The sequence below is a fragment of the Scylla paramamosain genome, chromosome 3 (assembly GCF_035594125.1).
Source record: "Scylla paramamosain isolate STU-SP2022 chromosome 3, ASM3559412v1, whole genome shotgun sequence".
Lineage (NCBI taxonomy): Eukaryota > Metazoa > Arthropoda > Malacostraca > Decapoda > Portunidae > Scylla > Scylla paramamosain.
The window spans coordinates 3,895,001-3,910,000 of record NC_087153.1 but is presented as its reverse complement, the minus strand read 5'-3'; the positions used below and the strand labels follow the sequence as shown (position 1 = coordinate 3,910,000).

Here is a 15,000-nt window from a genome sequence, read left to right as displayed (position 1 = left end):
CAGAGGGAGTATAACCTGCCGCCCTGCCATCCACCACCTTAAGCTTATCGCGTATAGTGAAGGATGGCCAGGGATTGTGCGTCTCTCTCTGTCTCTCTTCTTATTATGCAACGAAATCTGTACACAATCTCTGTTCTTTTCCGTCTAATTCTTCTTTCTTTATAGTTTATTCTCAGTAATGTTTTCCCACTTCCTTCTCGTTTATTCTTATGTTCTTCACTGTTTTCTTTCTCGAGTCCTGCCTTGCCTCCCGCTGTGATGTTCCTCGTGCTGGTTGCACAGTGGTTGGTGGGTTGCTGAGGTCAACTTTGCCCTGTGCGCAGTGTGTGACGGGAGGAAAGGAGAGGTAGTTTGTGCAACGTTTATCAAAATCATCATAATTTCTCTATAATAGACGTTTTACTCGTTTTTGTTTTCTCGTTCTTGGGTCTTGAGATGTTAATGTTTGTAATGAACATGTTGTAAAAGTACTCTTTTTTCCCCAGTTAAACAATACATGAAAACCCTGCAATTCTCCCATTATCTGATTGCTTCCTAAAGACGGGGATGATACGGTTCATTATAGTAATTACTGACAGGAGTACAATTACAGTAAGGAGCAGTTGGTGGCCCACTGCTGCCAGGGGAAGGACGGCGAGGAGGGATAGAAGGAGGCAATGGGAGGGTTATGGATGACCCTCCCCACTGCGAACAGCGTGAATGATGAGCGAGTGGGAGAATATGGACAAGTGGCGCTGTCAAGACCCACACTCCACACCCACTTCCGCACTCATACCTGAGCCCACATGCACAAAATCTCTCGTCAATAAGAGTCATTGTATCCCTGCAGACTCTGATTCACAGCACTTATCAGCCCCATCAGGGAGAGCCGCAATCAGGACCCATCCTCGGGTTAAAAAGTCTCTCGAGGCGACCTGAAAAAAATTAGGTCCCTCATCAGGGACGCGGAATGGACTTGTTCCAGGATGTGTCAAAAATGTTGCAAATTTCCACCCCGGCACTTGAGGGAGTCAGAGGAGCGGATTATCCACTTGTAAATCAGGCTAATGGACAAACGCAGGTCCTCGCTTATCCGGCAAGTTATGTCCCCTATCAAAAGTTTAATTCTTCTTGCCGCTCCCTAATGACACCATACAACATACTCTCTTGTTCATGTGCGAGATTTATTCTGTCAAGGCAGGGAGTTACGGGAAGGATAAATCGCTGCGCTGATGAGCGTAAAAAACGGTAATACTTGCAAACTACCCTTTACCCCCCTCACTCCTCCTCCTCCTCCTCCTCTTCTTCTTCTTCTTCTTCTTTTTCTTGCTTCACCTCCTCCTCCTCCTCCTCCTCCTCCTCCAGGTGGTGCGCCGCATTCCGTGAGTTTATGGACGCATATTCTAGAGTTTATCGAAATTTCCCTTATGCGTTATTCCTCTCTGATTTGTGTGTGTGTGTGTGTGTGTGTGTGTGTGTGTGTGTGTGTGTGTGTGTGTGTGTGTGTGTGGTGGCGTGTGTGTACCTGCGCCCTGTTTGCTTAGCGTCCTCGTGGGGACTCATTACAGCGTCGCAGGGGTTGTTCCTCGCCCTCGGCCTCGTGGCGGGTGACAGGCGTCCATCTCGTCTCCGTGTCACGCCTCCCACTTCTCTTCCCTGACTTCCACTTTCCCACATGATGGATGTTTTAATTTTTCCCGGCGGTATTAGCTTACATCTCTTTGTTCGTGGTGGTCACTTCCTTCCCTTCCCCTGACTAACACTCGAGTACGCCACTGATGTCAGGATTACGAAAGAGTTGTTATACTTTTCTAGTACCGGGCACTGAAGTAGTATGCAAAATAAAATGTGCTGAAGTTTAAACATGAAAAGACAGTAAGTAGTGTTTTCAGTGGGCACCACGAGGATTGGCACGGTCGTAACAATACAGGGAGCAGCAACACTCACACCACAACCAATCATCCCCCCTCCCCCCTTCCCGGCAAAGAAAAATCAAATGCCGTCAAATTTTAGTACATCTGCTGCAACATTTGTGCTTATTTGCCTCGAGCTGTTAATAGGAAGCCCTCTGCTCCCTGCACTGCCACCGCCGCTGCCGCCGTGAGCATCGAGCATCATCGCCGGTGTTGCTCCAATCGCTGCCACCACCGTCACCTCTGCCGCCGTCGCCTCCATCGCCGCGGCTGCCACCACCACCGCCACCACTGCTGACGCTCTGATTTAATCGATAGACAATTGAGACAGAGCCGACCCTTCTCTCTCTCTCTCTCTCTCTCTCTCTCTCTCTCTCTCTCTCTCTCTCTCTCTCTCTCTCTCTCTCTCTCTCTCCCCCGTTTTTTTTTTTCGTTTTTATACACACGCACACACACACACACACACACACACGTTTAATTCTCTCTCTCTCTCTCTCTCTCTCTCTCTCTCTCTCTCTCTCTCTCTCTCTCTCTCTCTCTCTCTCTCTCTCTCTCTCTCTCTCTCTCTCTCTCTCTCTCTCTCTCTCTCTCTCTCTCTCTCTCTCGCTCTCTCTAATACATACGAATGTAAATATAGATGGATAGGGTATAAAGCGAGTGAGAGAGAGAGAGAGAGAGAGAGAGAGAGAGAGAGAGAGAGAGAGAGAGAGAGAGAGAGAGAGAGAGAGAGAGAGAGAGAGAGAGAGAGAGAGAGACGTCGCCCCAGGCAGTTCCTTCCCTATCTCTTAATTTATCTATTCCCATTTTTCTGGTATCTCAGTCTACCTTCATTCTTTTCACTCTTGCTATGGAGTTCGGTTTCTGTGTTCCCGCCTTCCTCGCGTGCGTTCCCGACACTCTCTCCGCTCTCTGGGTCGCCGTCAACCCTTCTGGGGCGCGAGGCACATCCCGCAGGACAACAGCCGCCTCGCCCCTCACTAGGGATCAACAACTCATAAGGTGATGCAAGTGTGAGGGACGCAGCAGCAGCCTCACCACCAACATCACAATGGTAGCATCGCTCATACCACTACGCACACACATTTTCATTCCTGACCCTCTCATAATTTTGCGTTGGAAGATCACCACCGCGAGTTAGCGTTACGAGTTTTCACAGTATAGCATTTTTACTCTTTTTCCTTTTTTTTTTTTTTTTTTTTTTTTTTTTTTTTTTTTGTTCAGGTGGTCTCTGATACCAACTCTTTCTGCTCTCGGTGTGTTGTGCTGGATGCTGTGTGTGTGCAGGGACGAGAGGTGGGCAGTAAAGTTAAGTTATCCTGCGCTGTAATGACACTAGAGGCTCTTGTGGCCTTCGTTATTGTCACTAAAATATGATGTTGTTAAGTCGTTGTCTGTTTCCCTACACTAACATATGATGCTGTTCAGTCGTTGTATGTTTCCCTATCTCTCTCTCTCTCTCTCTCTCTCTCTCTCTCTCTCTCTCTCTCTCTCTCTCTCTCTCTCTCTCTCTCTCTCTCTCTCTCTCTCTCTCTCTATGTCTGTCTCCACCAAAGCAGCAAGGAGTGTCACGCTAAAGAGTGGCGGGGCAAGGAGAGGAGATAGATGATGAGAAGCTCTCTATAATCGTCCTTCCTCTGCCGGGTCTCCCTTTCTCCCCCTTCTGTAATTAATGATTGACCTAACTTCAACAGCCTCAATTAACTGCCCCTTAATTTTCCCCTTTCTCCCCTCCCTCTCTCCCTTCACCCTCCGCCATCACCGTCATCATCACCTTCTTTATTGCTTCATCGCGCTCCCGACCCCCGACATTCGTCTTTTTATTCCCTCCGGGTTTTCTTTTGTTTCTATAAATTTACTGCTGCTATTCGCTTTCCTCCATCTTTGTCTCTCTTCTTATAAGATGTTACGTTTTCTTCGTTGCTGTTTTCGCTGTTTGTTCTTTAGTCTCTTTTTAATCTCATCACTTTATTTAATTCTTACTTTCCTTCTAATCATTATTAATTATTCATTTCCATCTCCATTACCTCCCCCTCTTCTTCCCCCTTCTTTCTTTTCTTCTTCGACCTCCATAACTTGAGCACCCCAACTCCTTTCCTTGTCTTCCCTTCCCGCCCTCCTCGTCCTCTTCTCTTCCTTCCTCCCCACAGTAACTTTCGCTCCAAATACTCCACCAACCATCGCCTTACCAAAATTCCTTCCTTTACAACTCTCCCCAAAGACCTCGATCCCCCTATAAACACACTTCTTTTATCCCCAAATGTCCCCGACGCCACAGAATCTCCCTCCCCCTCTCTCCCTTCCTACTACCACCCTCTCCCCCATCCACCCAGCGCCCGGGCCCAGCCACTCCCCTATCCCTTCTTCCTAAATCTTCCCTTCTTCTCCACCTCCTCCTTCCCGGCCGCCGCCTTCCGTCTGCTCTTTCTCTTTCTTCCTCTCTTTCACTCTCCCCCTCTCCCTGTTCTCTCCCACCCTTTTCTTTCCCCCAACCATTCCCCTTGACCTCGCCTGACCCAGCAAAATCAACACGGGCGGCAAATTGACGCCAACCATCCTGACATGGAAAAGGTGGAGCCAATTAACGGAATCCTCTGGAATAATGGCGAAAAGGTGGGGCCGAGGAAGGGAGTGGGAGAGGGGGTAAGGAAGACGGGCGGGGGGCAAGGAGAAGAGGAAGGCAGAAGGAGGGATATAATGTTTTGGAATGTTCCTTTCTCCCCCCATGATCCCGAGCCAAAGGCGTTGACGGATGAGCCCTCGTCAGCCAGATTCTAGTTAAACGAGGGAAGGAAAGAAGGAAGAGCGAAGGACTCGGGGCGAGGGGGTCAAAAGTAAAGAGGGCCTGGAAGGGGAGTAGATTGTGCGAGAGAGGGAAGGAAGGGGAGTTTATGAGGCCTATGCTGGAATGAATTTGTGCCTGGACATGGAGATGAAAGGGAGTACTGCTTGTAAAAGTTAGGGAAGTTGAAAGAAATGTAATAGAAGTAGGAACTGGAACGAGAGAGAGAGAGAGAGAGAGAGAGAGAGAGAGAGAGAGAGAGAGAGAGAGAGAGAGAGAGAGAGAGAGAGAGAGAGAGAGAGAGAAGCCTGGCAGGAAACGATCTTATATCCGGGGAAAACATCATATGCTGAATGCTGATCTGAGAGTCGCAGGAAAGCAAACACAGAACAAGAGTCATTCTTAATGATGGACTTGGAGTGCAGAGCCAGGCGGTGAGGAGCGATGAGACATTATTGGCGAGCCTCATCATGACCACAAGCAGGCGCCCGAGCTGCAGCCTGCACTTGCTCGTACCCAGAAGGTCAAAGTTCGAGTCCATTTCGTCGTTCTCCTCCTGTCAATCTTTTCCTCTTTCTCAATCATCCAATTTAGTTAGAATTTTCCTTCATCTGCTCTCAGTTAACGCTTACTTGAAAGTACTTGTATTTCTTACTTGCTTACTTGTACTTCTTCTTCTTCTTCTTCCTTCTCCTCCTCCTCCTCATCCTCTTCCTCCTTCTGTAATTCTTTTTTTTTCTTTTCTTTACCTCCAAATTTGTCTCTTCTCAACTTCAATCTTCGTCGTTCCGATCTTAGTTTTCTTTCATGGCGTCCCTCTGGTCAGTTCGGCAGGAGAACAGACCACTTGACGCATTAACCACGTGGCCGCCGTGACCACTTTTGAGGAAATGTCCAGGAATACATGACAAAGAGCAGACATTGTACCAGGGGAATTGTCTGTGTGTAATGAGGATATCTGCTGAACAGGTAAACTAACAGCATTGGGAAAGAAGATAAAAAAAATATGGATTTTGCCATCCAGATATGTCCCCGGCGAACAAGACAGCAAGAAAAGTGAAAAAAGGACACCATATATTCAATAAAAGGAAAGACTTATTTTTGTCCGCAATCACTGACGCACTATGTCATATTTCGACACGAAGGAGCAGACAATAAAATCACTAAGGCATCATTATATAAATCCATTCCTTTGGTGTTGTTTGTCAGACAAAATTATAATCACCAATAGTCTTCTTTCGGGAATAGATGACGTAAGGAATTTCCTTGATTAACCGACGTGTCTGCCTTCACGCTGAAAACACTGGATGTTACCAAGGCCCGCAGAGACAGAACATGCAATCTTCCCGCTTGTGATGCTTTGCGCAATGGCGGGATGACTTCGATCGCAATAGCATCGTAATATGTAATAATAACAATAACGGTAATAACGGATACATAAACAATTATAATGATAAACCAGAATTATCACCATAATATGTATGATATTAAAAACTTATTGCATCTTAAGGAAGGTACAGGCAATGATCACTAAAGCTTTCCCAATTCACAAAACCAACAACAAAAATATTACCGCAAAATACTAACTTAGGCTGTCAACCCTTCCCCTAAACAGACACACACCTCACCCTGCCTCCCTGCCGCTGCTGACATAGGATGAGAGGTTTCCAGGGTTATCGTAATGGATTTTTATTTCATCTAATGAAAACCAACAAGGTATTAAGAGCAGGCAAGACCACCATCGATATATTATGATGATGACGCCACTCACCGCGACCATTTTCCTCCTCGCCTCTCGCTGCTGACGATGCAGGAGACTGGGAGTTACAGCCGCGGCGCCCAAGGAAGGAGGTCGTCATTGGGGTTCATCGCCAAAAGCTTCCTCGAGTTACTCCACATCGGGTTTTTATCGCTGCAAGAATCGACTGTGAAGGCAAAGCTGATGTGCGTAGACGAGGCAGAGACCGATGGAGACCCGCCTTAACCCCAAAATTAAACAGCTTTGGGATTAAATCTAACAAATATCAAAACAAAAAACCTTGTGAACATGCGTACTATCTCGGCAAAAAATGGTCTCAGTACTGATCTAGCAATGAATATTCTATCTTGACTGAAATGCCCCCTTGTGTTAATACAAAATCAACGTATTATCTTGAATGGAAACATCCTTTATGTTAAGAAATATAAGCCTATGTATGGCCCATTGATTCACTACAGGACTGAGGTACAAAATTTGACTCTGAAAACATACACTGTATAGTTTTTCTTTCATAAATGTAGCGATAATATTACGTTCCCCTGCCACACGTTCTCTCATTTCTCATCACCATATGCGAACCAAATAAAGTAGCTTATAGTTATCCGTGACATTCTGACGATAATTTCTTTTATGAAACAAATTAAAACCAACTCAGTGAAGAGACAAGAAGAAAGGGAAGGCTGGCGAGGGGTGGAAAAGGACGGGCAGGGAAAGGGAAGGAAAGAAACGAGGACGAGGGGAAATAGTTATGGCCCTCGGTGAAAATAAATCTAAGAGGAAAATGGGCCTCAGTGGGTGGGTTTTGTTTTTGGTTCAGCTGTGGGGGGACCCCGCGAGGACCCAGCCAGCCAGCCGTTCTGTGGATTCTTAGGACCAAACGTAAACTCATGGGTAACGAAGACGCATTTGAGAGAAGCTTAGTGGGTGGTTATGTTTGCTTTTATTTCTTGTCTTATCAAATGGTGAGGTCTGATTGCCTTGATTACAGAATTTCTTTGTGAAGTTGGAAAAGTGTATAGTGAGACAAACGAAAGATATTGCTGCTCTCTCTCTCTCTCTCTCTCCTCTCTCTCTCTCTCTCTCTCTCTCTCTCTCTCTCTCTCTCTCTCTCTCTCTCTCTCTCCCTCTCCCTCTCTCTCTCTCTCTGGTAAGGCTACTGCGAGGAATAACCAAAAAACTGTCAGCCCCTGAAACACCGCCCTGAAATCCACTTCACATTTTGCTTCTCGGTTACCAACACTTCGCCGCTGATCCGCCTCCCCTTCTCTCCTCCATTATTGACACATACACTCAAGCGGTGAAAACAAAGTTGCGTCCTCCCTTCAGAATCCCGGACCGCTTTCCCTCCCTTCCCTCGGCAGCCCACACGCCCGTCTCTTAGCACATCTATGTGTCAGGGAATATATCTGCAGCACGGCCACCTGCATGACAAGGTTTTGAAGGGGAAGGGGACTGCAAAGGGGATGGATAAGTAGGGGAGGGTATGCACTTGTCACTTTTTGTGTTTGCACCAACATTTACTTCATTAGCTCGGGGAGGAAAGAGGCGTTGTGAGTTCTTTCCAAGCGCGTGTTAGCGAGTCTTCCAGTTTTCTGCCGCACCAACGCAAGGTCAATACCACCAGATGGTCAGACGAGGTCACTGTCTGGTCAGTTCCTTTCACAGCACGCCAGGCTTGTTACCATACAGCTGTGTTCCTTGAGTGTGCGCGCTAATCATCTTCCTAATCAAGCCAGAACCATATCATTACCAGGCGATGTGGAAATACCCTTTCCTTTATGCGGCGTCGAGGCCATTCGGGTCTGTGGGGCGTGTCTTGAGATTAGCGGTGCCATGGCATACAAAGCAAACAGAAACATGTAGCAAAGGAGAAAGTAAAGTATTCCTCACTCATCACAAACGGATTAAGTGAAATCAACTTATCCACCCACCTTTTATATCCATGTTTGCTAAAATTCACTGTGCGAAATTATACAGCAACGAGGGAAGATCAAATACATTAGCTTGTGTTAGTGGCCGAGGTGTATGATGAGAGAGCAACCACGTAAAATAGACAAGTTAACTGAAGGCCGAGTTGGCAGGGAGCATGTAAATCACATCACATGAACAAGCCAGAATGGTTGCATGTCATAATACACACGAGTAATGAAAGCCGTACTTACTCATGTTGTGCAGACCTTCAGCACATGACTTCCGGAGCATGAGCACGAGATCCCGCCAGCCGATAGCTCAACGTTTGGGGAGCAGGAGGGGAAGATCAAGGTCAAACTGAAAACAGCACAGAAAAAGAGACACTGTAAATATCAGCAACGAACAGTAAAGAGACAGTAAATAAGAAGCTCACTACGGAGAAGGACGCGAGCAAGAATCGCCCTCGACGATTGACAGGAAATGAACAGCAAGCAACACAATGCCGCAGCTCAACACCAGGGACAGTATTACAGGGAGAAAAACGGGGTAAGAACACAGAGAACAGAGGACAGTGCGGGGCAATATATACATGAATAATACCACCGGGACACGAAGCTTTATTCACTTCCATCAGAACAGCGATGCAAAACAACAACACGATACAACACACGCACACACGCACACACACACACATACAAACACACACACACACACACACACACACACACACACACACACACACACACACACACACACATGAGCAAAGATAAAAAAAATATGTATAACTTCAAAAGAAACTCGGTAGCGAAAACAATACTAATAATCACCATCAATAAGACGGCGAGGCATCCACCGTTATAATGGCGGGAGGAAAATTAGTTCAGAATGACGGCAAAAATACGACCCTCCGAGACGGAATGACTCGAAAATGAGATGATGGGAGGAAGACTCACTATGAAGGATTAGGTCGCGTCGACACCCGCGCACTGAGTGAAGGCCGACCCGCCTCTCCGGACACCGCACCGGGAGAAACACGGAAATTTTAAGAAGTTGGATTGTAGGAGGGAATGATGGAGCCGATGATGATGTGACACGAAGAGGGGAAGGGGAGAATAAGGGAAAAACAACAAGGGAATGAGGGGGAGGACGGCGAGAAGAGAGTGTATGGGGAAAAAAAGTAGAACCTTTTTGTCGGTGAAAAGAAAATACACGATTTGTCGTTGTTGTACAGAGGAATCTGTTGAGATGGTGCGTAGGTGAGTAGCGGAGTGTGGCGAGCAGAGCAGAGTACGCAAGGCGGAGAAAATGGCAAGGCTGAAAACGTGTGCCAGTGATGATGGACATGAACAAAAGAGGTAAAAAAAAAAAATCATATACGTGGAAAAATGAGGTAAGAACACTGGCGCAAATATGATGTGATGGGAAGCAACGTTATCATACATACGGACAGGAATAAATGTCAATGAAGAAAAGCGAACAATAAGGAGGAGAAAGTTCAACAAATATCAAGTCGATTTATCAAAGGTAAATCAATAATACTTTTGTTATTAAGTCACGCACACCATTCATCTTTACCTAGTTCTATCCGAAAAAAAATTGCTCCTTCAAAGCACAACTTTCTTCCTGAACAATTCTTTTCTTTCTTTCCTTCCTTCCATTCTCTACTTGTACCTAATGTTCTCCCCAGATTATTGACGCGAGTTCTACGAGTTTTCGCTTCCTGTTCGCATGTCTTGCTTTGTTTGTCTGTTTCTAACTTTGTGTGTGTGTGTGTGTTTGTGAGAGAGAGAGAGAGAGAGAGAGAGAGAGAGAGAGAGAGTGTGTGTGTGTGTGTGTGTGTGTGTGTGTGTGTGTGTGTCATCGTATTCAAGAAAGTTTTTACGTCACGGAAGCGACGAAAACAAACCAATCAGAACGTTCATCGACTTGAATTACCTCATCGAACAGAGCAGAAGGGAATAAAAATAAAAGAAATTCCCTTTGATACAGTGATAATTGCCAGACAAGCCACTAGGAAATGACGATAGAAATTGACAACTACATCTGCACACAAGGGAAAAAATATCAATAGGAACATGGCGACCTCTGACTACGGACAAGGACACCGGTGATAGTAGAGGAAGGAGTAGCAACATCGCTCTTTCGGTTTATCAGTTCAGTTTTGAATTGAAGCTACGAACGTGGTCTTATCCTCGCAGCAGGACTGACTTCAAAATACTACAATGCGGTTGTCAAAAATGTGAAAGCAAGTAAAATTTCTGGTTGGACATTATTCATCCTGGAATATTCGAGGAGGTCAAAGAAAAGGTGACGAAAACCTAAGGAGTTTGATTAAATAAAATCTTGAGGTTTTACTGTAGGGTGATCGCTAGTGCCACTCTCCTTTTGTTATTGTTAAATGAAACGGTACACAAAATTTACACGCAATAAAAGACAATTAGCATAAGTTTCTGAGTAGAGAAGTCTTAAAGAAAAACGCGAGAAAAAAAAAAGAAAAACATTTCTCATCCACTTGGGGACACATGCACTATCCATCAGCACAAGAAAAATTATCCAAGTAAAACCTAACACCTTTAAAACTTCGCAGTGTTTTCTAGCAACCTCGCTGTTTTCTTCTGGTCTGGAAATGATCTCCTGGGCCAGTGCTCTCGAGAAATGGTATCAGGAACACGAATTTTAAATGAAGTCGTATTAGTTAGTGTTTACTCTTCCGGGTGGTGCTGAAACTCGAAAGCCGAAGTACTGATCTTTTTACTCATCATACTCCAGTTCGCCATTTGAAAGGAAAACCTTGTACCTGGAAGAGTTTTACGTCACACTTACACAACACTTCCTTTGACTTCTGGATGAGAGAATAAACTCCGTGTGGTTGGTACTGATTTTATTATATATTCAGTTTGCTACTGAGGACAAGACATAGGAACAATACTGAACATTTGATTTCTTTTGATTTGATTTGCTTTTCTTTTCATTCAGTTTTCGCGTATCCAAGAGTAAAGGTTATACAATCCGTGTCACAGTATTTTCTACAGGGTTTGTCTCTGAATGAACATAACAAATTTCTAATTAATGCTGCAATAATCTATATTCGAAACCTAGATTTTATCCGCATTAAGAATTTCTTTTTCTTTTATAGCAAGCAGCGATGCCAAGATTAAGTTGAACTAGCTTCTCTTTTCTTTCCCCTTCAGAGTTACGGTGTAGAGTTACGTAATTAATGTACTGTACTGATAGTGTCGTGTTTAAATCCCTTCCCCCTTCTCTCAAATGTTTACACTGCAAAAGACTTCTGAGATGTTTTTCAAGTTTTTTGTATTGAAGTGTTATATTAGAGAATTAGCTCTTATCATCCTTACCTTCTACATAATACTGAGAACTGCGGAATATGTTACTTTAAACTTGTTCCTATTATTTTCTTCAAAATCAATAATCTCAAGGCATCTACGTATTTGCGGTGCTGTTATATATGTATACAATGTTTCTTCACTAAGGAAGTACCGGTTACTTTTCACCTTCATTAATCTCTGAGACTATCTCCATTTGTATCAAGAAAATTCATATAAAATTCTGAAAATACAGCCTAAAAGGAACACATTAAGGAACTGCTAACTTTGAGCTGTGAGGTCACTGTTTTCAAAATAATACCTACATCATCTAAGCAAGTGTGTCTCGACATGAACAGTTCATCTGACGTGAGTGGGAGGGACTGGCAGAAGACCAGGAGCGCTGGAAAGAACAGTGACTAGGCATATACAGGGGGAAGGACCGGCGGAAAAAAATGGTGGACATAGCAGCTAGGAAGAAGAGTGGAAGGAGGAGGAAGGGGATCAGCGGCAATAGTAAGAGAAAGAGGAGAGGGATAGAGGAGGAAAAAAAAAAGTTAGAGGGGAGCAGAAGGAACAGTAGATAGCTCAACGATCCTCGCAACAGTGAAGATAGCATTTGGTCCGTCATCCTCGACAGGTCCTGTAATTGCTAATGAAACATCCGCTGCGGAGTGAGTGACTTACAGAAGAGAGACAGAGAGAGAAAAAGGGAGAGAAAGAGAGAAGAAGAGAACAGGGATCCAAGAATAAACCCAAAGACAATGGCGAATGGAAGACAGCAGCTCCTTCCTGAACAACAGCTCCAGCAGTACAGCAGGAGCAGGGAGCAGGGAGGTCAACCGCCACGCCCGCCGGAACAGAGCTGCGCTAGAATGAGAAGATTTCGTGCGAATCCTCTTGACCTCAGGCTAGCGTCCTCCTTGACGCCCCTTCCACGCTCCGATAATCGCCTCTAATTCTCCAGCACTCAGAGTCCATTTTGGTAAAATCGGACTCGACATCTCCGGTGTATTCATGACTGTTTGTTACTTTTATCCGTGCGGAGACGCTACCCAGAGTCTATATCGTGTGCAGCGGCGGGTGAGTCGTGAGGGAGGCGGGGGATGCCAATGTGGCCCTGGCTGAATATGGGGATAAAGGCGGTATTGTAAAAGGCCGTAAAGCGTGTGAGAGTGACGGCAGGAGAAGGTTTCTCTTGGCATCTGACAACTTATTCCTCGTCCCTTGTAAGAATCTCTCCCTCAACAGCGAGTCGTTGCACATGTTCCGAGAAATGTGCTCACCACCAGTCGTCCCCTTGCCCGAGAGCGAATCCGATTTGTGTTTCGTACTTCAAGTGATCACATGAAGCCGAGGAGCAATTCTTGTAACTACTGACGACGCAGCTCCAGTGAGATGTGCCAATAATTCCGAGATGAATCCAATAACTGTATCAATCAGTTTTGCTTGCTTACGGTGGCAGGAAGAAGGAAGGTTATGTAAAGACAACACAGTGAAGAAAATTGGTATGTTGATTATATTGGTGCACATGAGAGAAGTGTATCGAGTGTAAGGTGTGACGTGCGGGCCAGCAAGGGGCGAGTGGAGGTGTGCGAGGTGAGTTCCTTTGTGACAACAGGTGTAATGGTCTAATGTTAACTTAGGCATATGCTTTTTTCTCAAGGCGTTGCCCTAAAGATGGAGTGTACGTGGCAAGCTGCCTCTGTTTTCTGGTCTTGAGTGTGCTTAAGTATCGCTGAGTGTTAATGAGTGCATACGTGACTCAACACTCAAAAAGAACATTTAACATTTTCTCTCATTTCTCTCCTTAGCGGTGCAGTGAAAATGGGATCTGTAATGGCGCTAAGACTTGTGAGGTGGAAGTGGCGCTGACTGTAACTGGGTCTTTCCGTCCCTGATGACGATAACAACCAAGATAGTGGCGACGGACGGATGCACTGATTGCACACAAGGTGACAGCTGAGGTCCTGTTCCTCAACACTCAACACGTCCTTAACTCAAACTGTGCTCACGCTTTTACAACTCTTCCAGGCAACAACTCCGTGTCTTTCTCGGTACTTGAAGCAATTCCTCTCGTTTGCTTTTTTTTTTTTTCGGTAACTGCTCATGACAGTTGATGAAAGTTTTACCTTTCGTCTCGTCATTGCAGTGGGAGTTGTGCGTTGTCTGTATTATGACCATGGCAGTGTCCATTCCATAAAACCTTTGATACAAATCCACGGAGAAGATCCTTGCATTATAAATGCCATGGAATGAAATCAAGGATGAAAGGTAATTTATTGAGAGAGAGAGAGAGAGAGAGAGAGAGAGAGAGAGAGAGAGAGAGAGAGAGAGAGAGAGAGAGAGAGAGAGAGAGAGAGAGAGAGAGAGACCTATAAAACACACAAACACACACACACACACACACACACACACACACACACACACACACACACGTTCAAGTCAGCGTATGCCTAAGATTTGCTACAATACAGTGAAAACAAACGACATATTATATGGAGATACAGTTCCTTCCACGTCACGGCACACTGTCTTGCCGCAGCAGCCCAGCTCATGCCTTGCCCGACATCTTGCGTCTGTGGCCTTCCCTGCCGCTCTCCCTCCGCCCCGTCTGCATCTTTATACCACTACCACTGTCACCGCTATCATCACCGCAACCACCACCACCATCACTATCACAAATTGTACAATTATTGTTTTCGTAACAATAGTAGTAGTAGTAATAGTAGTAGTAGTAGTAGAAGTAGTAATAGTAGTAGTAGTAGTAGTAGTAGTAGTAGTAGTAGTAGTAGTAGTAGTAGTAGTAGCAGTAGTAGTAGTAGTAGTAGTAGTTGTTGTTGTTGTTGTAGTGATAAGTGTAAAAGAAGAAATAATAATAATGGTAATAATAATAATAATAATAATAATAATAATAATAATGATAATAATAATAATAATAATAATAATAATAATAATAATAATAATAATAATAATGATAATAACAATAATAATAATGAATTATTATTATTATTATTATTATTATTATTATTATTATTATTATTATTATTAATATTATTATTATTATTATTATTACTATTATTATTATTGTCATTATTATTATTTTTATCATTACTATTATTATTATCATCATTATAATCATTAATATTATAATCATCATCATCATCATTATAATTATTACAACAACAAAAACGAGAACTGTAACGATAATAAAATATTAACTGCGATCACCACCACCACCACTACCATCAATCAACAACATAGCAACAACAACAAGAACAACAACAACATCTGTTACCACTACTACTACTACTACTACTACTACTACTGCTACTA

At 44.3% G+C, this 15,000-nt stretch overlaps 1 protein-coding gene and 1 long non-coding RNA gene across 2 annotated transcripts in view; one reads left to right on the top strand and one right to left on the bottom strand.

The window, feature by feature from the left end:
* Positions 1 to 15,000, top strand: part of LOC135089364 (homeobox protein araucan-like) — a 137,554-nt gene that overhangs the window by 56,354 nt on the left and 66,200 nt on the right. The gene's annotated exons all lie outside the window — the stretch shown is intronic.
* Positions 1 to 15,000, bottom strand: part of LOC135089374 (uncharacterized) — a 68,884-nt gene that overhangs the window by 6,684 nt on the left and 47,200 nt on the right. Inside the window, exon 3 of the long non-coding RNA XR_010261485.1 lies at positions 8,593 to 8,698. This is a non-coding gene — a long non-coding RNA (uncharacterized LOC135089374). The remainder of the gene's footprint in view (positions 1 to 8,592; positions 8,699 to 15,000) is intronic.